At 39.1% G+C, this 23,089-nt stretch overlaps 1 long non-coding RNA gene across 1 annotated transcript; it reads right to left on the bottom strand.

Annotated features, from left to right (window-relative positions):
- Positions 1-9,407: 9,407 nt before the first annotated feature.
- Positions 9,408-20,655, bottom strand: LOC116560000. The gene is made up of 2 exons (XR_004272730.1): positions 17,687-20,655; positions 9,408-16,848 (listed from the first exon to the last, which is right to left on the bottom strand). It is a non-coding gene; the product is annotated as an uncharacterized LOC116560000 (long non-coding RNA).
- Between the last annotated feature and the right edge of the window lie 2,434 nt (positions 20,656-23,089).

The raw sequence follows: 23,089 nt of genomic DNA on the forward strand, positions 1-23,089 counted from the left end.
AACAATAAAATGAAGGCAGAAATAAAGATGTTCTTGGAAACCAACGAGAACAAAGACACAGTGTACCAGAATATCTGAGACACATTTAAAGCAGTGTCTAGAGGGAAATTTATAGCAATAAATGCCCACATGAGAAATGAGGAAAGATCTAAAATTGACACCCCATCCTCAAAATTGAAAGAGCTAGAGGAGCAAGATCAAAAAAACTCAAGAGCTAGCAGAAGACAAGAAATAACTAAGATTCAGAGCAGAACCGAAGGAGATAGAGACACACAAAAAAAACTTCAAAAAAATCAATAAATCCAGGAGCTGGGTTTTTTGAAAAGATCAAAATAGACAGATCACTAGCCAGAGTAATAAAAAGGAAAAGAGAGAAGAATCAAATAGATGCAATAAAAAACGATAAAGGGGATATCACCACCAATTCCAAAGAAATACAAACTGCCATCAGAGATTACTACAAACAACTCTATGCACATAAACCAGTAAACCTGGAAGAAACTGACAAATTCCTGGACACTTGCACCCTCCCAAGCCTAAACCAGGAAGAAGTTGAAACCCTGAACAGACCAATAACAAGGGCAGAAGTTGAGGCAACAATTAATAGCCTACCAACCAAAAACAGTTCAGGTCCAGACGGGTTCACAGATGAATTCTACCAGACGTACAAAGAGGAGTTGGTATCACTCCTTCTGAAGCTATTCCAAACAATACAAAAAGAGGGAATCCTCCCCAAATCATTTTATGAGACCAACATCATCCTGATACCAAAACTCGGCAGAGACTCAACAAAAAAAGAAAACTTCTGGCCAATATCCATGATAAACATAGATGCAAAAATCTTCAATAAAATACTTGCAAATTGATTGCAACAGCACATCAAAAAGCTTATCCATCACAATCAAGTAGGCTTCATTCCAGGGATGCAAGGCTGGTTCAACATACATAAGTCTATAAATATAATCCACCACATAAACAGAACCAAAGACAAAAACCACAGGATTATCTCAATGGATGCAGAGAAGGCCTTTGATAAAATTCAACAGCCCTTTATGCTAAAAACTCTCAATAAACTAGGTATTGACAGAACATATCTCAAAATAATAAAAAGCTATTTATGACAAACCTATAGCCAATATCATACTGAATGGGTAAAAACTGGAAGCATTCCCTTTCAAATCCAGTGCTAGACAAGGATGCCCTCTCTCACCACTCCCATTCAATATAGTATTGGAAGTTCTAGCCAGAGCAATCAGGCAAGAAAAACAAATAAAGGGTATTCAATTAGGAAAGGAGGAAGTCAAATTATCTGTACTTGCAGATAACATGATCGTGTATTTACAAGACCACACTGCCTCAGCCCAAAATCTCCTTAAACTGATAAGCAACTTCAGCAAAGTCTCAGGATATAAAATCAATGTGCAGAAATCACAAATATTCCTATACACCAGTAACAGACTAACAGAGAGTCAAATCAAGAACGAACTCCCATTCACAGTTGCTACAAAGAGAATAAAATACCTAAGAATACAACTAACAAAGAATGTGAAAGACCTCTTCAAGGAGAACTACAAACCACTGCCCAACGAAATAAGAGAGGACACAAACAGATGGAAAACCTTTCCATGCTCATGGTTAGGAAGAATCAATATTGTGAAAATGGCCATACTGCCCAAAGTAATTTATGGATTCAATGCTATCCCCATCAAGCTACCAATGACCTTCTTCACAGAACTGGAAAACAACAGCTTAAACTGTATATGGAACCAAAAGAGAGCCTGCATAGCCAAGACAATTCTAAGCATAAAGAACAAAGCTGAGGGATCATGCTACCTGACTTCAAACTATACTGCAAGGCTACAGCAATCAAAACATCATGGTACTGGTACCAAAACAGAGATACAGACCAATGGAACAGAACAGAAGCCTCGGAGGCAATGTCATACATCTACAACCATCTGATCTTTGGCAAACCTCGCAAAAATAAGCAATGGGGAAAGGAGTCCCTGTCTAATAAATGGTGTTGGGAAACTGACCAGCCATGTGCAGAAAGCAGAAACTGGACTCCTTCCAGACTCCTTACACTAAAATTAACTCCAGATGGATTAAAGACTTAAATGTAAGACTTAACACCATAAAAATCCTAGAAAAAAACCTAGGCAAAACCATTCAGGACATAGGCATAGGCAAGGACTTCATGACTAAAACACCCAAAGCATTGGCAACAAAAGCCAAAATAGACAAACGGGATCTAATTAAACTCCAGAGCTTCTGCACAGCAAAAGAAACTATCATTAGGGTGAACCGGCAACCAACAAAATGGGAAAAAATTTTGCAATCTACCCATCTGACAAAGGCCTAATATCCAGAATCTACAAAGAATTAAAACAGATTTACAAGAAAAAAAAAAACAAAAAAACCCCATCCAAAAGTGAGCAAAGGATATGAACAGACACTTTCAAAAGAAGACATATATGAGGCCAACAAACATGAAAAAATGCTCCTCATCACTGGTCATTAAAGAAATGCAAATCAAAACCACATTGAGATACCATCTCATGCCAGTTAGAATGGTGATCATTAAAAAATCTGGAGACAACAGATGCTGGGGAGGATGTGGAGAAATAGGAACACTTTTACATTGTTGGTGGGAGTGTAAATTAGTTCAACCATTGTGGAAGACAGTGTGGTGATTCCTCAAGGATCTCAAAACAGAAATTCCATTTGACCCAGCAATCCCATTACTAGATATTTACCCAAAGGATTATAAATTGTTCTATTATAAAGACACATGCACACATATGTTCATTGTGGCACTGTTTACAATAGCAAAGACCTGGAACCAACCCAAATGGCCATTGATGATAGACCAGACAAGGAAAATATGGCACATATATACCATGGAATACTATGCAGCCATAAAAAATGATGAGTTCTTATCCTTTGTAGGAGCATGGATGAATCTGGAAACCATCATTCTCAGCAAATTGACACAAGAACAGAAAATCAAACACTGCATGTTCTCACTCATAGGAAGGTGTTGAACAATGAGAACACATGGACACAGGGAGGGGAGCATCACACATGGGGTCTGTTGCGGGGGGTAGGGGAGGGACAGCAGTGGGTGGGGAGGTTGGGGAGAGATAACATAGCAAAAATGCCGATATAGGTGATGGGGGGATGGAGGCAGCAAACCACCTTGCCATGTATGTACCTATGCGACAATCCTGCATGATCTGCACATGTACCCTAGAACCTAAAGTACAATAAAAAATAAATAAATAAATAAATATATGCTATTTCTTATTCTAAAAAAAGGCTTGCTGCAACACCACAGTAACAAAAACAGTATAATGGTAGAAGAATAGACATATGTATTGATGGAATCAAATAGATTCCTAAATAATTTACATACAATCAATTGAAGCCTAAATATTAAGTGTCTTTCAAGAGGGAAATGACAGGACGATGACTGGAGCAGTCCAAAGGAACTAGAAAGATTTCCTCTCAGGTGGGAGAGAAGTGAACACGTTTAAATGCTGCAAGAGAAAAGTCGATAGAAAAGGATAGTAAACATATAGCAGAAAACTGGAAAAATCAATAAACAACATTTTAGATAAAGAGGCAGGATAGGAGGATCAAAGGTGGAGAAATTTTACTTAGACTAAAAACAGAATCCCTGCTATGAAAATGGCTGTAAAAACAGATTAATTGGAGTTGAGATCAGACAGCCTTGACAATTTTTTCCAAAGCAGCAGCAGATCTTTTTGATGAGAGAGAAGAAGTGTGTGGTACAATTTTCTAAAGACAAGGAGTTAACAAGGGGGAGAGGAAGAACGTTCCAAATTAAGAGAAGATCATGAACAAAATCAAGAAAGAAGAAAGCTTAGCACACAGAAAAGCCACAGCTTGAAACCTCAACTATTGACATAGAAGCCTGCTGAATGATGCAGTATGTCTGGGTCTATACATATTTACGTTATTTGTATCATAATCAATGGAAGATTAAAAATAGAATACAGGAGATATTCCAATGAGAAGCTCTAATTTGTGACTCTGAAAGTATGATTGACATACATCCTTGCTCCATAACTATGTAGTAGGCTTTCTTTTATTTTTTCAAGAATTTAACCGATTATTTTTGAAAGATAACACCCTTAAAAACTGATGATTACAAGGGCAGCATGCTTTTTTAATTTTTAATTCTTGTAGTTATATAGGTGTCTATATTTATGGGGTACATGAGATGTTTTGATACAGGCATGCAATGCATAATAATCACAACATGGAAACTTGGGTATCGGTCCCCTCAAGCATTTAGCCTTTGTGTTACAAGCAATCCAATTACGTATATTCTTTTAGTTATTTTAAGATGTGCAATTAAATTATTATTGACTATAGTTCCTCTCTTGTGCTATCAAATACTAGGTCTTATTCATTTTTCTATTTTTTTCAAGCCATTAACCATCCTTACCTCTCCCAAACTCACCCTCACTACCCTTCCCTAACTCTGGTAACCATCCTTCAATCTCTATCTTCATGAGTTCAATTGTTTTGATTTTTAGATCCTATGAATAAGTGAGCATCTGTGACGTTCGTATTTCTGTGCCTGGCTTATTTCACTTAACATAATGACCTCTAGTTCCATCCATGTTGTTGCAAATGACAGTACCTCATTTACTTTTTATGGCTGAATACTATACACAGTCTATTGAGTATTTATACCACATTTTCTTATCTATTCATCTGTTGATGGACAGTTAGGTTGCTTCCAAATCTTGACTATTGTGAACAGTGCTACAAGAAACACAGGAATGCAGATATCTCTTCACTAAACTGATTTCCTTTCTTTTGGGTATATACCCAGCACTGGGATTGCTGGACCATATGGTAGCTCAATTTTTAGTTTTTTGAGGAACCTCCAAACTGTTGTCCAAAGTGGTTATATTACTTTACCTTTTCACCAACAGTGTAAGCGTGTTCCCTTTTCTCCACATTCTCAGCATTTGTTATTGCCTGTCTTTTGGGTGTAAGCCATTGAGCTGTGGTGAAATGACACTTCATTGTAGTTTTGATGTGCATTTCTCTGATGATCAGTGATGCCGAGCACCTTTTCATATGCCTGTTTAGCAGCTGTGGGTCTTGTCCGGAGAAATGTCTATACAGAGCTTTTGCGCATTTTTTAATTGGATTTATGAGGTGTGTGAACTTAAGCGAGTTATCCCGCAGGCCTTCAAAATCTTCATCCATAAAATGTGGATAATAATTATACTCACTTCTTAGGTGTTTTGTGAGGCTTAAATGAGATAATGTATGCAAAGTCAGTGGCATAATGTAGCTACTCTGATGATCGCTATTTTTATTCTTGTGAAGAGTTTCTCCTAGAATGTCATTACCAAAAACTTTAACTCAGTTTGTTTGAAAATTTTTTGCCGCATTTTTTTCTGTCTCTTGCTTTGAACAGTAATTGATGATGAATGAATTGTTTTCATTATATCTTGACTGAATAACATAACTAACACCAAAGACTATGCAAGAAATTATAATTGCCAAAAGCAACCATGAACAGAGTGCGGCATTGGAACAGACTGTCAAGCTGTGGGAATTTTGTAATATAATTTCGAAGTATTTCTTCTTCTGTGGGACAATAACACTCATTAATCTCAGAGACTCTGCCAAACAGACATACTATTTATAATTTCCACATTGACGCTGGACTTTGCAGATAAGCCAATACGTAGTAAGTTAAATAAATTAATGTCAAGAATTTTTATAATTTGGCATAGATACTTGTATGTTGTGTTGTATAAATAAGGTTGGCAAAATAACTTCATTCCTTAATAAATCCTACAGCCTGGGCTATATATTAAGTACCATACCTTATTTGTAACTGAGTGATAAAATCTGTCCTGATTTCTGTTGTAAATAGGGGATGAAGTGTCTGAGCTTGACTTAGCCTTTAAGATGTCCCTGGTATCCTATAACTGCATAAAGGATATACAAAGTATTGCAAGCATTATTTAAGCAATCCTCTTGTCTCAGCCACCCAAGTGGCTGAGACCACAAGTGTGTGCCACCATGCCCAGCTAATTTTTTTAGTAGAGACAAGGTCTCGTTATGTTGCCCAGGCTGGTCTTGAACTCCTGGGCTCAAGCAATTCTTCTACCTTGGCCTCCCAAAGTACTGTGAGAAGGTGTGAGGCACCACGCCTAGTGCTAGGTACATACATTATATTTAGGTCCTAATCCTGGCACCAGGAAGCATCAGCTGTGATAGTAAGCCACTGCTTAAACATTCCATCCAGAGAAATCACATACAAATGTCAAGAGTCCTTGACGCCAGGGATTTTAACTAGAGGCCATACCCCGTACGGTTTCACGGCAGCAAGAAGGCTGGTTGGGAAAAGGCATGCCAGTCTCCTCACTAGGCTGTAACAGAATCAGGACGAGAGCTTTGGGTGTCTGCATGTGCTAACCTTTTGTTCCACTATCTATTATTAATCTGTTTTAAACATAAATTTAAGATTTGGATGCCATTCCAATGACTCTGAAAATTATATCCTTGCTTGAAAAGACAGCAAACAGAATATCTTAAAAGATGCATACTGTCAGGATGACTGTGTTTTTAAAGTGTGTCCCCAGTGCCAAAAGTACAATTTAAAATCCCCATTTAAAAATATTTTTAAACTGTCATATCAATCAAAATGTGTTAACTTCTATAACGAATAATCTCAAGATCTCAGTAGATTAACACAACACAGGCTAATTTCTACCTCAAGTTAAGTCTGATGTGGATACTACCAGTCAGAAAGTTCTCCTATATGGCTCCAGGCAGTCACACGGATGGGAAGGAGAGGACACGTACACACATCACCCACAGTGCTGCAGGGGCCTGGTGGAAGTCACATCACTCCCACCTCTACCTCCTTTATCATGCCCGTGCTCAGTCCCACAGCCCCATCCAGATGCAGCAGAGGACTGAAAAATAGTCCTCCCAGTGCCCAGGAGAGAAGAAAAAACAAAAATGAACTATTAAACACAACATATGTCTGCCACAGCTGCATAAATTACTTTCGTAAAAGGAAAACAGATTCTAACAGTTCTCTTGTTTCCCTTCGGAACATTTCCGTCCTCTCTTACCATTTTTCCTTTCTTCTCCCCCGCCCCTGGATGATCTTCTTCTGCCTCATGAGTTGATTTGTCTGTGATTCTACCCTTGTACAAGAACCCACCTCTCCTCAGCCTCTGTGTTCTCCCTCAGTGATCTCGTTCATTTCCCTGGTTTCAACTACTACCCATCTGCTGGTGATTTCTACTTTCATTTCCCCGCTGATTTATGTTTTCAAGTGCTTACCAGGCATATCCACCCAGATGGCTCAGAGGCACTTTTTTTTTTTTTTTTTTTTTTTGAGACAGGGTCTGCTGCCCAGGCTAGAGTACAGTGGCACCATCTCTGCCCACTCTAATGCAGCCTCCTGGGCTCAAGCGATCCTCCCACCTCAGCCTACAGAGTAGCTGGGACTGCAGCACGTACCACTGCATGTGGCTAATTTTTGTATTTTTTGTAGAGATGGGGTTTTACCATGTTGCCCAGGCAGGTCCTAAACTCCTGACCTCAGTGATCCACCTGCCTCAGCCTCCCAAAAGTGCTGGGATTATGGGGGCGAGCCCGGCCAGAGGCTCTAGAACTGGGCAAATCACAAGCTGAATATATTGTCTCCTCCTAAATTTTACTCTAGCTTATCTCTTTTGCTACTTTAGGGAGTGGCCCAGCTCACAGTGGCTTCTCATACCCTGAACTGGGGTTGTTCTGGATTCTTTGCCTTTCCTTTCACGATATACCTAATCTCTGTGTCCTTCCACGGATACCCTCTAAATGGCCCTTTATATCTCTACTATTCTTTCTGTCATCACTACTAAGTGCCTGAATTTAGGCTTTTATTATCTCTCATCCAGACTATTATAATCACCACCTAATCATTATTCCTCTCTTAAATACCTCCTCAGTTCCCTCCTTCAGTATGGCTCCCAAAGTCATATTTTTAGACCCAGATTTGATCAGCTCACTCCCCTATCTAAAATCTTTCACTGCCCCATCTGATGAAAGCTGTGAGTCTTCTCTCAAAGGAAAAAGTGAGGCTGTGACAAAATGGCAACCATTCCCCATACTGTGGGCTCCTTTTGCCTGCTTCCTAGAATGGCTGTTGTGTCTCTTTCGTAACCAGGACATGGAGGGGGAAGCTTTGGTCAAGCCAACTCATAATGTGAATGGTAGAAAGTTAAAAACAAGGTAAGTATCACTTAGGGTAAGCTAAGAGTAAGAAGCCATGAAAACTAATTGTGAACATTCAATCCAAAGGGTCAGTGGCAGCCCTGAAGTTGATGTTACAGCTGTGAAGACAACACTTGAGGCCAATGAGTCAGAGCGTGCGGGGAACAGGAGAGAGAGTCTGAAGAAACTGGCTCAAGCAACTCTGGAGCATCCACAGCTGGCCTTTTTTAGTTGGTTACCAGGCTCATGGCTATTTGAGGCAGAGACCATAGGAAATAAATGGCAGCCATAGAGAATGCTTTGAGGTGAGTGAATTTAAATTATAAGAGACTCCTGGTAAAAGCAATGTCGTATTGCCCTAGGACAGAGAAAATTTTAAAGTCTAGATTACTTCAAGAACCACTCCCATCTGAAGTGGTGTGAGGCCGAGGACTACATTAGTTGGGGCTCTCCACAGAGACAGGTTCAATAGGATGGATGGATGGATGGATGGATGGATGAATGGATGGATGGATGGATGGATGGATTGACTGGTTGATTGATTTATGAGAGGAGAGAAGATTGACTAGCGAATTGGCTCCCATGGTTATGGAGTCTAAGTTCCATGACAGGCTGTCTGCAAGCCGAAGACCACAGGGTGCCAGTTGAGTGGCTCAGTCTCAGTTCAAAAGCCTCAGAACCAGGGAAGCTGATGGCATAACTCTCAGAAGACCCAAGAACCTGAGGAGCTGCTGGTGCGAGGCCTGAAGCCCAAGGGCCAGAGAACCTGAAGTTCTGAAATCCAAAGGCAGTAGAAGAGTATCCCAGGCTCCAGGAAAGAGAGAGAGGAAATCGCCCTTCCTGAGCCTTTTCTGTTCTATTCAGGTCCCCAATTGATTGGATGGTGCCCGCCCACACTGAGGACAGATCTTCCCCACTCAGTCTGCTGACTCACCACTAATCTCCTTCATAAACATTCTCACACACATACCAGAAATAATGCTTTACCAGTTCTCCAGGTAATCTTAATCCAGTCAAGTTGACACCCCAAATGAATCACTATAGGGACAGATATAATTTGAAAGGAAACCCACCTCTGTTTAGAGATGAACAGTCAAATAATTACCATCACTTTCACATTTGTTTCTCTTTTTTTACATTGTGGATACAGAAACTTAAATAACAGCATTAAAAATTTACCCCATACTACGCACTGACTTCCATTTCAACATTCCAACTGCTAGGACAATCAAGCAGTTGAGATCTTCAAGAAGGAGTCCCAATTTACAGAATTAAATAATATTACTTTAAGAGCAGAATACTAACATCAGCCTCCAAATTTCCAATAATGGAGTTTCAGTTGGGATTATTTTTTTTGCAAAAAATAGAATACCTAATACCTAATACAATAGTGGCTGAAGCAAATTGAGAGTTTGTTTTTTCCTCTCATAAAAACCGGAATTAGATTGTCCAGGGCTAGTTTGGAGTGCCACAGTGCATAAGACTAGGCTTCCATTCACAAATTCGCCTCCTTGCCCAAGATGTCGCCAACCTTTGTTAGAAAAAGAGAGGAACGAGGACATGACTCCCCCTCCTACTCCACAGACACTTTAGGTGCCTTTGCTGGAAGCCGCATGCTTTCATTCACATTCCACTGACCAGAGGTTGGGCGAATGGCCACACATGGCTGCAAATGAGGATAAGAAGTGCAGTCTTAATTCTTAGCAGATATGCGCTTGTCTAAAAATAAGAGGTTCTATTGCTAAGAGAAGGAGAATAAATATTGGAAGACAATAGCAATGTCACATTCAAATGCCTCACTCTCTTTCCCACACCTATCAATCACTGAATTTATTCTTATACTCTACATTTCTTCAAAATTGAAAAGAATAGAAGATAATTTATTTCTACAATGGAACTATATGAAAATCTTGCTACACCATAGTTTGTTTCATTAGCAGAATACGAACTTTTACAAGAGTAGAATATAAATTTTTAAAAACTAAATGTTGACAATAAATCCACAGAGGCACATTTTAACATAGCATAAAATAAAATATGTAAATGCAAACACAACCAACAAGGAAATCAAAGAACTGAAAACAAAAGACTTCTAAAAAAGATACAGCAATAAGCTCAAAATATAAATCAGAATTTCTCTATGAGCCGCTATTGTTTTGCTTTTGTACCTAGGTCTGGCTCCTGAAACTATTTCTCTGTGCATCTTACCAACATAGCAATTATCTCAAACTTTAGTTGCAAAAAAAATTCTTTCTTGAAAAAAAGAAATACTATTCATGAAAAAAATGAATTTTCAGTATTTGAAATATTTTCAGTGTTTCTAATGTATTGTCTCACTTTATGATTTAATACTTACTTAGTTAATTTAGTTTCTACTTTGCACAAGGCATTCTGCTGTACTACAATGGGAAAGAAGGCAAGGATTGATATAAAGATAAGTCATGGCCTTCAATAATCCAAATTTGGAGTCATAAGACGTTTGAAAAAAATAATTTTAATATAACAAAAACGATAAATGCCCTAACTATGGAAGTTCAGAGAAAATTATGATCATCTTAACATTTTCAAACATATGTTACCAATATGACCTTCTTTATCAGCTCAAAATACAAAGTTATTTTGCCATTATAATACTAATTACTTATTAGCAAGTCCAGTATTTTCCTTTAGAAACCACTGCTTGTTGTTAATTGTACAAGTATCTTACTGCTTATTCAGCCCCAAGTGGTCATTTCTACTTCCAAACCAAGTAGAGAGAACCAGGGAGTCTAATGAGACCAGTAGCATACTTGCTAAGTAGCAACTACATTGACATAGTTACTGAGCACTAGGTGCCCAGCGGATGCTTGTCCAGCTGCAGTGATTTCCTTGCTGATCCTTGCTGCAGTTGTTTTAAGTCACAGTCACATATTCCATCATTGCAGCTAAAACATGATTCCAAGCATACGCCTGGCTTAGTAAAGAATAGCTTCTACCATATCCACGTATTGCAGACATGTGCCATCAACATGCAAACCCGGTGTTAAGACTGGGACACTACTTCTGCACATTTCTTAGGAGATTTTGGAGTCTTCAGTTTGCTGAATTCTGTCTACCAGTGATAGTCTAATAATATTAAAACTCAAAAGAGATGAGGTCAGTTTCTTGAGTCTTTAGTCCTAGGAGCCTCTTTGGCCCTTATGCAAAATTTACTACCTCCTCCCCGCCAAAACAGTCTGCCTACCAAGGGCTATTATAAGGGGCTTCCTTTTACTAGCCATAGAAAGCACCATTATACATAGTTATTATTTTCCCTAATATGTGAATTTGTTTTAAAATTACTTTGCATTTTTGTTGACTCCCTAGAGAGTTCCAGTGTGTTTCTGAAAGTTACATTTTGATATTACTTAGATGTTTTAACTTAGAGTATATTGTCTAGGTAAGACCAGAAATAAACCATAATAAAGCATGCATGTGAGGATTGCTATGGAATGTATTTGATGTACAATTCATTTTACAGGCACCCAACTGAGCAGTTTGCCAAGGAAAAAGAAAAGTAGCTCAAAATAGTTTTTTTTTTAAAGAAGGGGCAAATAAAACTAGTAAGTTTATGCAGAGTTGAGAGGGGAAATGTGATTGCTAAGTTGGTGTGCTCCTACTGAGAAGTACATCACACCTGTAATTTCCGTCCATCAGCAGCAGCTTTGTGAGTCACAATGACAATTTTTACCCCATTTAGGAGAAAGTAAGAGATTAGGTGCATGGCACTTAGGTTCACAAGAGAACTAAGTAGCGATAACAGGGGAAGCTGAAGACAGTCAAAAGATTGACTCAATAAGGAAGTTAAATCTTGTAACAAAAATGAAAAACTATCTAGCAACGTTATTAAAATCTCAGCATAGTAGAAAAGCCCCAGAAGAATCTCTGGGCAAGTTAAGGATAAGCAGTTTCTTTCCAGACTAAAAATAGACTAGAGATGAAGTTTGATTGACAGTAGCTAAGGATCATCAATGAAGGTACAAAACTCTACTTAGGTTTTTATTAACATCTTTTAATGTTGTTTTAAGTTTGTTACTTACTTAAAAAATAGTAACCATGTTTCATAATTGCGGTCAATGTTTCTGTTTGACTAAGTTAATAAAAGTTACCTGTTTACACATTAATGTTAAAGTATGCAACTCTACAACTGGCAAAATCCAGACCTGTTTGGCAAAATATCTACTGGAAAGCAAAGCATACAGAATCAGCTTTTGAGAATCAGTCTTTCAAATCCATAATTGAACCAATGAGCAGAAGGCAAATGTTAGGCATATTAGAGTAGAAAGAATTCCAAGCCTCATCAAAGGTTTATGTTTGCATTGTAGGTTTTTTGTTTTTTATTGTTTTGTTTGTCACAGAAATACTGTTACCAGCAGAAAAGCAAACACATAAATAATGCATAATTTATTTTTAAAAACTGATAACAAGGCAATTTTTTAAGGAATCTATAACAAACTCAAATTTTTGAGAAATAAACATGTTTATCTGTTTATCATATAGTTATTTCCATCTTTCTTTGAAGTCTTAATTTTTTAAAATGCATTTTACTCTGCAACTGAACACTGAATTGTTAGACCTTTGTTTGTGATTGCCAGTAATTCTGTTGGTGTTGATTTAAGTAACAATATCAAAACACATGGCACTACAGCAGAACTCATAGGCCAGGTAGGACTGGCCACAAAATAATGATCTGCAGGAATTATTTTTTGCCAAAGCGATCATTGCTTTTTAATGCTGAAAATTAGAACAAAGAAAGCAGGTAAAATAAAACCATAAGGTTTCAATTATTATGGATAAGAACAAAGGATTATTTCTAGGAAATGAATATTTGAGACAATGAGCCAATTAGATAAGTAGCATTTCAATGTTCCTTTTATATGAAAAGTTTGTAGTAACAGCTCCTTCCACGCCAGTCAAGGTGCTTATTTCACAAATTCACTGGAGACACAGGGGAGTCGATATCAAAGAACTACAGTACTGAAATCAAGCACTGTCATGAATTAAGAGGAATTGGCCAAAAGCCACACTTTTGCAGTAAATAGATCTTCCATGCAAATGTATCTTTTAATATGGTACACATGAAAAAAAATTATACCTAAGCCTGTGTCTCCTGAGGTACTTAAAAGCAGTATTGGGGAGTCCAACAATTATTTTTAATGTTCCACAATATCAAATTAAAATCACAGTTTAATCTTTGTTAGAATTGCTTGGGATGAGGAGAACATCTGTTGCTTGTGCTTGGAAGTCAGTCAACTTGGTACTGAAACAATATCTAACTTTTAAAAATATTTTTATTTAAAAATATTGAGAAATGATTTATAACATATTGTTTGTGGTTTAGGTGACAAAAATCTTTCACACTATGGGGTGGGGGATGATAAACAGGTCTCTGGGTAGAGCTTTTGGTGGTTCCTGTTCAGCTTCAACAGCCAATGAAAACCTATAGCAGAGGCTGGGAGGAAAAATACATGTGATTCTCCAAACCCCAGGGGGTTTGCGATCAATCACCAATGGAATGGTAGAAATATAGGGTTTTCCCTGGAGTTCAGAGATCTGGGATGGCAGGACTCTTCAGGGCCTGAAACCAACCTTTATAATGATCCTCGGTCTCCTTTTCATGAATGCATAGTCTAGTTTCCTACAGCTTTAAGTCCAACAGTGAGAACTTACAAATTTTGGTTCTTTTTCAACAATTTTAAAAATAAATACATATGTGTATACGTCTGTATGTGTGAACATTTCTATCTCTATCTCTATCTAGATAGAGATAGAGATAAATATATCTCCAATCAGAGACTGGAGTGACATAAAAATTACAAAAACGTTTCCCCTATGTTTCTGCATTAGCAAAAGAAATTATGTTCATTATTTTCCAAAGAGTTAATGAGTTAATAAAATACTTTTTTTCTGCAAAGACTGTGAAAATAATGCATGTTGAAAGGCAGAAATGAGAGAGTCAAACTTTATCCAAAGCAAGACCATGTCACCCTCCACATCTGGCTATCGAAGCCTACCTTCTCCATTCTTCTTTTTCACCCCTCATATCTTCATTATGTGATACTGGGTCTGGGACTGCAAATCAGCTTCACCTGCTGACTCCCTGTCAGCTCCCGCCAGTAGTGGCCGCTAGAGGGAGGTTAATGGCTGGCTCCTTCTTGCTTTCTTCCTGTTCCTATCATCACCTTAGCAATGGCTCTGCATCCGGGGATGGGCAATTGGCTTCTGTCTCCTCTTTTATTTCAGTATTCTATGAACTCATCTGAATGTGCCCTCTTAGAGGTACAGGTACCAGCACTAGCTGGGAAGTCTTCCCGGCTCTTCTGAGCTCCTGAGTTACCAGCACGTGCTGGGCAGCACCCAGGCCGGCACCTCCTGCCCTCCACCCACTGACACATACAAGGATCTGTGTTTTAGCTCTCTGGGCTGTGAAGACAGGACTTTGTGAGAGACTGGATGCTTGAGAGAGAGGTAATGAAGACAAAGCTCCAGATTCTGATCTGGAGAGGTAGCAGCTTCTTATAGTCACTCTCTCTTTGTGATCTCAGCATCTCTTCTTTGGGTTGTTATTTCTCCAGTCCTGTTTAACCAGCTTCTTAAATTCTCACTGTTGAAACGCCCAATGCAGTTTCTGTTTTCCTGACCAGACTCTTATCGATATACCATATACCCAGAAAACAACTTTCTTCTGGTATCTAAAAGAATTAGATGAACCAGCATCCACACAAACTAAATCATTAACGAGTATGAACAAGCTCCTTAATGTATAGGCACAAGATATTAGGAAAATGACACATAAAATGCAGGCCTGGCTTCTACAGACCTCTCTTCTCATTCAGCCATCACGCTCCAGCCACACTGGCCATCTCTCAGGTCCTCAGATGCTCCACGCTTCCCTCCAGCTCAAAGTCCCCACACATGCTCTTCCCTTTACCAAGAATATACTTCCTGACAATCAACTGGTTCATACCCATTCCTTTTAAGATCTAAATTCATTTACCACTTCCTTAGGGGAATCTTCCCAAAACTTTCAAGGGGAGGCAGATATTTTTGTAGCACCCTATACTTCTGAAAAGATTCATATTTAAATAAACGATTGGCTAGTTAGTTATTAAATCCTAGAATGTGAATTCTACTGGGCAAAAACAATTTCCTGTTGTGCTTCGATTGACTCTCTTGCCCTCTGCCTCCCTGCTGGGTTTGGTAGAGCAGAAACCATTTCTGTAGACTATTACCTGTCTCATAACTGTTTCACCAGTTCTTTTAACTATGCAGTAGTTAAATTTCAAGAGTATAAAATATATGAATTATTGAACCCTAACTATGTGCCAGGCATTGTACTACACACATTGCGTGTATTATTTCATTTAATCTTTCCAGCAACTCTAAAAGACGGGTACTATGTTTACATTGAACAGAGAAGGAGCCTAAGGCATAGCGATGGAAGTGGCTTGAACAAGGTCATACAACTCACAAGTGATAGAGATAGGGTTCCAGCCACTCTTACTCCAAAGCCTATAAATAAGTGAATACAAGAACAAAGCTGATAGTCTAACTGGGAAAACGAAGCTTCTACTTAACAGACAGGCAGTACAGGCTAAGTTTGAAAAAGCTAATGCAGTCATTCTGTGTTACTAGAGCACAGAGAAAGGGCAAATCTCCAAGGCAAGGGTGATAAGAAAAGGTTCACAGGGTGGCTGGGACTTCAGCTGGACCTTGAAAGCAGGGATGTATGAGATAAGGAGAAAGAGGGAAGGACATTTAATGCAGAGTAAACAGCTCAAGAAAATGTCCCTCAACCCCTTCACCCTCAGGTGACCTTCAAAAGTAAAAAACACTATCTAGAAAATTTTAAAATGTGTGTGTGTGATTTTTCAAAGGACTAAGTTTCCTTTTTAAAAGGAACTCCCTTTTCAACAGCCAAATAAGCACAGTCACCAGTTTATTATAAAGCACTTCTAATCCGAAAAGGACCGTCACAGAGAACCCCAGTACACAGGGCTATATGCCAGGGTGCAGCTGAGCAAGTGGCAGGCTGCATCAGAGGGCACCAGGACATGATGCTACCTTTGGCCACTGCAGAGATACAGTGGAACAAAGCCACAAAAAAACTGGCAGAGCAGCATTTGTCCTGCAGAGACAGGCAGGAAATTTATGTTCCAAACTGACACTGGGCTGGGACTCAGGATTCCCGAGCATTCTTAGGATAAAGCCCTGAATAAAGAGAAGGAATCAGGGTTTAACTGACAACATTATTCAAAGCCAGAGCCAAAATAATTTGCTTATAGAAATGGGTCAGGAAGTAGAGTTGTTACTATTAGCAAAGCATAGATGGAAATAGGTTCTGTTGAAGCACAGGCTTATAGAAAATGACAAAGTTTAAGGAAGGGCCAAAAGGCACCTGGATCCAGCCTGATTTCCAACTTCAGTTAGGAATAGTAGAAAGTTCCTCAGTAGCTTAGTCCTTTATGGGTCCAGGAGCAAATAAACCAAGCTGGGGTTTTCTTCTAGTAAGCCACCTTGGTTTTGATATTTATTTCTTTACAAATGATAAAATTTATCCTACCGTGGGGAAAAAATTATCTACTTTTGCATGGTTTTAAAATTTTTTAATTTAATTTTACTATTTTACATTAAGTTTAAAGATATATAATTTCATTTTGATATTTTGTTAACAAATTCTTCCAGACATGGGTATATGAAATACACTGATGTATGAACATGGTTCTATACAAATGAAATTGTATATTATATGTTGTTTTTTAAACTCCTTTTCCACTTAGCAATATGTCTGGACCTCTCTCTATGAGAGTAAACACATTTCTTCATCATTTACCACCTAAGTTCAGAATGGGAAAATTGAAACCCAGGGGACTAAAATGACTATTCAAAGCTCCAAAGGAAATCATTTAGAAAAAGCATTAATTAAACATCCATTTTTATGAAACTACACAAAAGAAGTTAAAACCAATGTGGACCTTAATCACCATGTATTTACTGTATAAGATAAACACAGGAAGACCCACAAAAATTATAAAGCCTAGAAAAATCAGATACCTAAAAATATTCTTAAAGTTCACAGTTTATAGAACAGTTTTGCAGAAATGATTTTATTTTTCAAAAGAATCCAACAAATTAGCTAAATCTACTATTTTTGATTAATAAATAACATTGACAAGTGTCTTCCTCTCTACTGTATCATTTCCACTTACAAAAATTCCTCATTCCTCTGCTCCCCACTCATAACAAACCTTATTAAGTAATTATTCAAAACATGCTATCCCTACTTCCTTACTCAAATATTCATCCTCCAACCTACTCCAATCTGATTCCAACCTTATTGCTTGACTGACTTCCCCTTTGCTAAATCCAATAGCAAATGAGACTTTTCTGTACTTACCTTTCTAAATCTTTCAGCAGAATTTCATGTACATCATCAACTCCTTCTGAAATCTTTCTCTTCTCTTGGCGTCCGTGACACTACATTCTCCTGATTTACCTTCAGAATTACTGGCTGCTTTTTCTTACTTTCTTTTTCTAAATGCTATGCAATCTCTCGAGTGCTTCTGGAATTTTTTTCTGCTTTTCTCCATCTGTACTTTTGTCTAGTTATCTCATCCAATCCAGTGGCTTTAAAGGACACGCTTACGCTAGTGTCTACCAAAGCTGTGAATCTAGCTCTAACCCCGAGCTCCAGACTCATATTCCTGACAGTCGACTGAACAACTCCATTCGAATGTCTAACAGAATCTCAAATTTGCCAAGTCTAAAATACCCCCTCCAACAACAAAATCTGTGTTCCTCTAGTTTTCATCACCGAATTTTATCACCATTTACCCCACTGCTCAAACCAAAAACCTAGAAAGCACTTACATCCTTCCCTTTCCATCACACCCTCATACTTGTCTCTCCATGTGACAATTAGAATTGGAGACATTCTAATTTCTTACAGTTTTCACATCTGTCCTCCTGTTTCTGTGTCCACTGCTAACATTTAACTTCAAGAAATGTTGGAAGGTCACACTCTGGAGCGTCTATATTTACTTGCATGATCTTGGGCAAGTCACTCAATTTCTCTGTGCCTCAGCACTTTTATCTATAAAATGGCCTATTTCATAGTATTGATCGGGTAGTGAGAATTAATAAGTCAACAGGTATAAACTACTTAGAACAGAAATTGGAGTTTTTAGGTTATGACCAAGTGGCACTTAATAGACAAACATTTTTGCAGAAAACAATGCTAAATTCTGGACCAAATATTAAAAAACCATTTGATGAAGGCACTGTGAAGTGACCAAAAAGCGGACAGAAACTGTGGGGAGTTGACACTTACAGAAAGAGAACACAGAGGGTTTCTTGTTTTTTCATGTTTAATCTAGAGGCAGTCCCATCAGTCTGTGTCACATCATGTGGGTTAAAACTCAGCTAGAAAATTAAGATTTACTGCTGAAAGAACCTGAAGATAGAGTTCAAGGCAGCCATAAGAGCTGGAAAGTAATGAGAGAAATTCTAGAAAGCAGAGAGACATGAAAGTGGAGCCCCAGATTCCGTGTATATATTCTGCCCAAATCTCTGAACCACATATATGTCGGGCAGATTCCAAGCAACTAAGATAAGGGTAAATAAAAAACTTATTTAAGATTTCAACTGACACTTATTTCAAGTTAGAAATGATTTTTAGTATACGTTCAACTGTGTTAACTTTCTGCTTAAAAATAATTTTTTAGTTAAGTTGAAAAAAATTGAGGAGCAGGCCAGGATGGCTGATGAGAAGCAGCGGCAGTCCATAGCTCTCACGGAGAGAGGAAGGAAAACAGTGAGTGAATTTTGCACCTTCAACGGAGGTATCCAGGTTCTCACATTGGGACTGACTAGGCAGAGGTCTTGACCCATGGAAAGCAAGGAAAAGCAGGGTGGGGTGGTGGCCCATCCAGAAGGTGTATGGAGCCAGGGAAGTCCCCACCCCGAGCCAAGAAAAGCACTGAGTGATTGTGCAGCCCTGCCGGGGAAGCCACATTCTTACCACGGATCTTTGCAACCTGCAGATCAGGAGATCCTCTCATGAGCCCATGCCACCAGGGCCTTGGTTCTGAAGCACAGAACGATGCAGTCTCAGGGAAGTGGCCACTTGGGCATGCATGGAGATCCAGTTCTGCACACTCCATCTCCGGGAATTCTGATGGGGTAGGAGATCCAGCCATGCATTTCCCTAAGAAGGGGACTGAATCCAGGGAGCCATGCAGTGTCATTCTGCAGGCCCCATTCCCACAGCACCTCACAAATTAAGACCCACTGGCTTGGAATTCCAGCTCGCCAGCAACAGCAGGTTGGGGACTGCCTGAGATGGACCAAATTCCCAACTGGAGGGAAATCCATCTCCGCAGTTGGAGTCAGCTGTTCTAGCCTGCTGGCTCCAGGGAATCCAAGCAGGACCAGAGCTCTGATCTCTCCCTGGGATGCAGCTTCTAAGGGGAGGGGTGGCTGCAGTCTCTGTGGTTCAATCGACTTAGCCTTTCTAGCCTGCTGGCTCTGCTGGTCAAGAGGTGTTTCCCTCAGCACAGTGCACCCACTCTGCCAAGGGGAAGCCAGACTGCTTCTCCAAATGGGTCCCTGACCCCATTTCTCCTGGCTGGGTGATACCTCCCAACGGGGTTTCTGGACATCTCCGACAGGAGCATTCAGGTGGCATCAGTTTGGTCCCACCCTGGGACTGAGTTCCCAGAGGAAGGAGCAGGCTGCCATTTTTGCTGTTTTGCAGACTTCACTGATGATACCTCCAGGTGCAAAAGAAACAGAAGTGACTACAGTCTGGAGCGAGACCCCAGCAAACCACAACAGCCCTATGGAAGGTGGCCTGACAAAAGAAAAACAAACATATAAAAAGCAACAACAACAGCATCAACAAAAAAGACCCCGTAAAAAACCCATTCAAAGGTCAGCAACCTGAAAGATTGAAGGAGGATAAGCCCGTAAAGATGAGAAAAAAAATCAATGCAAAAATGATGAAACCCCAAAAAGACAGAATGCTGCTTCTCCTCCAAATGACTGCAACACCTCTCCAGAAAGGGCATGGAAGTGGGCTGAGGCTGAGATGGCTGAACTGACAGAAGGAGGCTTCAGAAGGTGGGTAATAATGAACTTCACTAAAGGAGCATGTTCTAACCCAATGCAAAGAAGCTAAGAATCATGATAAAATAATATGGGAGATGGTAACAAGAATAGCCAGTATAGAAAGGAGGATAACTGACCTGATATAGCTGAAAAACACAACACGAGAGATTCACAAGGCAATCACAAGTATCAATAGCAGAAGAGACCAAGTAGAGAAATGAATCTCAGAGCTTGAAGACTATCTTTCCGATATAAGACAGAAAGACAAGAATGGAGAAAAAAAGAATGAAAAGGAAACAAAATCTCTGTGAAATATGAGAACTGGACCCCTTCCTTACACCTTACACTAAAATTAACTCCAGATGGATTAAAGATTTAAACATAAAACCTAACACCATAAAAACCCTAGAAGAAAATCTAGGCAAAACCATTCAGGACATAGGCATAGGCAAGGGCTTCATGACTAAAACAGCAAAAGCAATGGCAACAAAGGCCAAAATAGACAAATGAGATCTAATTAAACTCCAGAGCTTCTGTACAGCAAAAGAAACAATCATTAGAGTGAACCCGCAACCAACAGCATGAGAAAAAAATCTTTGCAATCTACCCATCTGACAAAGGCCTAATATCCAGAATCTACAAAGAACTAAAGCAGATTTACAAGGAAAAAAAAAACAAACAAACCCATTCAAAAGTGGGCAAAGGATATGAACAGACACTTTCAAAAGAAGACATTTATAAGGCCAACAAACATATGAAAAAATGTTCATCATCACTGGTCATCAGAGAAATGCAAATCAAAACCACACTGAGATACCATCTCATGCCAGTTAGAATGTCGATCATTAAAAAATCAGAAGACAACAGATGCTGGAGAGGATGTGGAGAAAAAGGAACACTTATACACTGTTGGTGGTAGTGTAAATTAGTTCAACCATTGTGGAAGAAGTGTGGGGATACCTCAAGGATCTAGAAATAGAAATTCCATTTGACCCAGCAATCCCATTACTGGGTATATACCAAAGGATTATAAATTGTTCTACAATAAAGACACATGCACAGGTATGTTCATTGTGGCACTGTTTACAATAGCAAAAACTTGGAACCAACCCAAATACCCATCAGTGATAGACTAGACAAAGAAAATGTGACATATATACACCATGGAATACTATGCAGCTATAAAAAAATGACAAGTTTGGGTCCTTTGTAGGGACATGGATGAATCTGGAAACCATCATTCTCAGCAAACTGACACAAGAACAGAAAACCAAACACCACATGTTCCCACTCATAGGTGGGTGTTGAACAATGAGAACATAGGGAGAGGTGCTTTACACACTGGGGTTGGTGTGGGGGGCGCTAAGGGAGGGACAGTGGGGGGAGGGGAGGCTGGGAAGGATAACACTGGGGGAAATGCCAGTTGCAGGTGATGGGGGGAATGGAGGAAGCAAACCACCTGGGCAAGTATGTACCTATCCAACAATCCTGCATGATCAGCACAAGTACCCCAGAACCTAAAGTACAATTAAAAAAAAGAAAGAAAAAAAAGAAATATGAGTTTATGTAAAAAGCTTGAACCTATGACTGACTGGAGTACCTGAAAGAGATGGGAAGAATGGAATCAAGTTGGAAACATACTTCAGGATATTCTCTAGTAGAACTTCTCCAGCCTAGCAAGACAGGCCAACATTCAAATTCAGGAAATCCAAAGAACCCCAGTACGATACTGTACAAGAAGATCAACCCCAAGACACACAATCTTCAAATTCTCCAAGGTCAAAATGAAAGAAAACATGTTGAGGACAACCAGAGAGAAAGTCCAGATCACCTACAAAGGGAAGCCCATCAGACTAACAGCAGATCTCTCCACAGAAACCCTACAAGCCAGAAGAGATTGAGGGCAAATATTCTACAGTCTTAAAGAAAACAATTTCAAACCCAGAATTTCATATCCAGCCAAACTAAGCTTCATAAGCAAAGGAGATATAAGATCCTTTTCAGACAAGCAAATGTTGAGGGAATTCATCACCAGCAGGCCTGCCATGCAAGAGCTCCCGAAGGAAGTATTAAATATAGAAATCAAAAAAACCATTACCAGCCACTAGAAAAACACTCTGAAGTACACAGACCAGTGACACTATGAAGCAACCACATAAAAAAGTCTTCAAAATAACCAGCCAGCATCACGATGACAGGATCAAATTCATATATAACAATATTAACCTTAAATGTAAATGCTGTCTTCAAGAGACCCATCTCATGTTCAAAGACATATATAGGCTCAAAATAAAAGGATGGAGGAAAATTCACCAAGCAAATGGAAAACAGAAAAAAAGCATGGGTCACAATTCTAGTTTCTGACAAAACAGATTTTGAAGCCAACAAAGATTAAAAAAAGACAAAGGGCATTATATAATGGTAAAAGCTTCAATTCAATAAGATCTAACTATCCTAAATATATATGCACTCAATACAGGAGCACCCAGATTCATAAAGCAAGTTCTTAGAGACCTACAAAGAAATTTAGACTCCTACACACTAATAGTGGGAGACTTCAACACCCAACTGACAATATTAGACAAATCACTGAGACAGAAAATTAACAAAAATACTTTGGACCTGAACTCAGCTCTGGATCAAGTGGACTTGATACATAGCCACAAAGCTTTTCATCCAAAGACAAAAGAAT

This window comes from Sapajus apella, unplaced genomic scaffold (assembly GCF_009761245.1).
Source record: "Sapajus apella isolate SASKATOON/1434 unplaced genomic scaffold, GSC_monkey_1.0 scaffold25, whole genome shotgun sequence".
NCBI classification, from domain to species: domain Eukaryota; kingdom Metazoa; phylum Chordata; class Mammalia; order Primates; family Cebidae; genus Sapajus; species Sapajus apella.